The sequence below is a fragment of the Nannospalax galili genome, unplaced genomic scaffold, assembly GCF_000622305.1.
Source record: "Nannospalax galili isolate Female #2095 unplaced genomic scaffold, S.galili_v1.0 scaffold534, whole genome shotgun sequence".
Lineage (NCBI taxonomy): Eukaryota > Metazoa > Chordata > Mammalia > Rodentia > Spalacidae > Nannospalax > Nannospalax galili.
Genome location: NW_008333994.1, coordinates 1,169,471 through 1,171,996, shown reverse-complemented (window position 1 = coordinate 1,171,996; position 2,526 = coordinate 1,169,471). Strand labels below are relative to the sequence as shown.

At 46.8% G+C, this 2,526-nt stretch overlaps 1 long non-coding RNA gene across 1 annotated transcript in view; it reads left to right on the top strand.

Moving 5' to 3' along the window:
• The first annotated feature begins 202 nt into the window (after window positions 1–202).
• LOC103730654 overlaps window positions 203–2,526 on the top strand; it is a 127,110-nt gene continuing 124,786 nt past the window's right edge. The window contains exon 1 of the long non-coding RNA XR_607107.3: window positions 203–612. This is a non-coding gene — a long non-coding RNA (uncharacterized LOC103730654). The remainder of the gene's footprint in view (window positions 613–2,526) is intronic.

Below are 2,526 nucleotides of genomic sequence, written 5' to 3'. Positions count from 1 at the left end.
TCTCTCTCTCTCTCTCTCTCTCTCTCTCTCTCTCTCTCTGTCTGTCTCCTGAGCTATCAGACAAACCATATAACATATTTGTATGTGAGTTTATTATAGTTTATATCTTGGTGGGATGAGGAAACTTACAGAGACTAACCCTGGCACCCAGCACCCAGCTCTGTGCGCCGGTCCAGGTCCTTCCCGCACCGCCCACCTTGGCCTGCATCTCGCCCGGGTCGGTAACGGCCCCTCTCGCAGTGCGGATGAGATGCCGGCCACCTTTCTGTCCCGCCTTGGGCTGAGCTTCTCCGCACCGGCTTCCGTCCCAAGATGGCCGCACAGGCCCTCCTTCCGGCTACCTCTCCGCGGTCTCTCCTCCGCAGCAGGAGGAACCAGACCCGGGGCCACGGCGCACGGTGCGCACGGGACACAGACTTGGGGAAGCGCATCTGATGGCGCGGTGGTTAGAGAGGCGGCAGCAGCCGGACACGGCGGACACAGGACAAGCCTGCGTGTGACGCTGCTAACGGCTCCACGTAGCAGTGACGTGAGCTTTGGAAGTCAGCTTTGAGCAATCTTTGACAACAAGGAACTCCTAAGAGCAGTGGACAGAGGTGTGAAGAAGTACAGGTAAGGTAGGGGAACCGAATTCTGAGCCCCTGACCTCAGAGGGCACGGGTCTGCTTTTAAAAGTGTGAGTCACAGTGTAGGTCATCTCATGTGGGCATGCGAGGGATGTAAGTCTGAATTTTAGAACTTCCTACAGCTTGGAAGTAAATGTACGGTATTCAGCCAAAAATGTGTTAGGAGAGAATTCAAAGGACTGCTTCTGCGCGAGGGGAGAGGAATGAGTGTGGGAAACACAGGAGACGGAAGAGCGGAAGAGAGAGCAGAGCGAGCCCCCCTCAGAAACGGTGGGAGAGTTGGTGCTGCAGAACAGCACTCAGATTGGGGATGAGAGGGAAGATATAAAACACGGACATAACAGGCTTACGAGACATCGAGAGCCCTGCAGCACAGACAGGAGTGGAGACAAGCACTGGGTGGTAACCACCTCGCAGCACTGGGTGGTAACCACCTCGCAGGTGATGCGACCTCATGGGCAAGAATGCCCCTTACGAGCAAAGAAAGGAGACGAGAGAGTGCATGGCGAGACTAGGACTGCACAGGAGGCAGAGTGGGAAGGCCTGGCAGAGGGACTCAGAGGAGGCAGCCGGGCAGGCTGGAGCTGAGGCAGGAAAGGCCCATGCAGGGCTCAGGAAGAGAAGAGGCCCGAGTGGGACACACTATTCAGTCTATACAACTATGCAGATGGGAAGAAACACATTGGTCAAGGCAAAATGACCTTATTTTCCATCTGGACTTTCAGTGGTGATTTTACAATAAGGACTCTCTAAAAATTCAAGAGGTGAGAGGTCTGTATGACAGAAAGACGAGAATAATTCCAGTTTAAGTGAGGGAGGGAGAGTGTATATATGTCAGTTGTCAGTACCAAGATGATTGATGCATTTTTTTTTGATGTTAAGAGGAAATTAGAAAAAAAAGACATTAGCAAATAAAGGAAATTCACTCTGTCTTTAAAAAAATATTTTATTATTTTTATTTTATGTGCTTGCATATATTGCTTACATGTTTGTAAATGCACCTATCTTGTGCAGTGTCAGATCCCCTAGAACTGGAGTTATGGATGGTTATTAGCCACCATGTACATGCTGAAAATTGAACACAGGTCCTCTGCAAGAGCAACCAATACTCTTTTTTTTTATTTTATTTAATAACCACATGATTTGAAGAGCCATTTCATTACAGCTTTAACATATTCAGTAACAATTTCCAGAGCAAGAATTGATACATCTCTTTCAAAAGTGGCTGTAAATTTTAGGTTCAGAGTTGAATTAATAGTTATATAATATTGAATTCAGAATAAGCCCCGTAAGACATAAAATTGAATGAGGTTTTACCCTTTAAAGATCTCCATTTCATTTAAAAATATGTTGTTTCCCACATTTTAAAAATTAATTTATTTTTACACCCACCTCCCAGATGGCACCCTCCCATAGCCTCCCTCACCCCACTAGAGCCCTTATACTCTGATATCCCTGCTACTGTCTGCTGTTTTGTCAGCACCCCCAGCCATTCCCCACTACTTGTCCATCTGGTGAATCTAGTCAGCCTATCTAGAGATCCTTGTTTTAGGAAGATCAGCTCTTCCTCATCTAGCAGCAATCAGTTGTCAATATTCCTTTGGATAAGATTGGGGGTCTGCTGTTCATGTTCCCAGTTCTATACTGGGTTACTATCTGGGAGTCCCTTAGGCCACCCTGGCCAACAACTCAAAAGAAGGTATTGCTTGTCTGGCATTGTTACTTGTTATGTAGCCTTTAGCTATACATGTGGATTCTTATGAAGCTATGTTGATCCCTTTAATTTTTGGTTATACTTTCCTTTTGGGTATTAAGGCCCTACAGTTGGCACAGATAAATCAATTTATTTTTACTCTTAAGGCCGTTTGAGGATCTGTTCTCTAGGGGTTACATGGGTTTG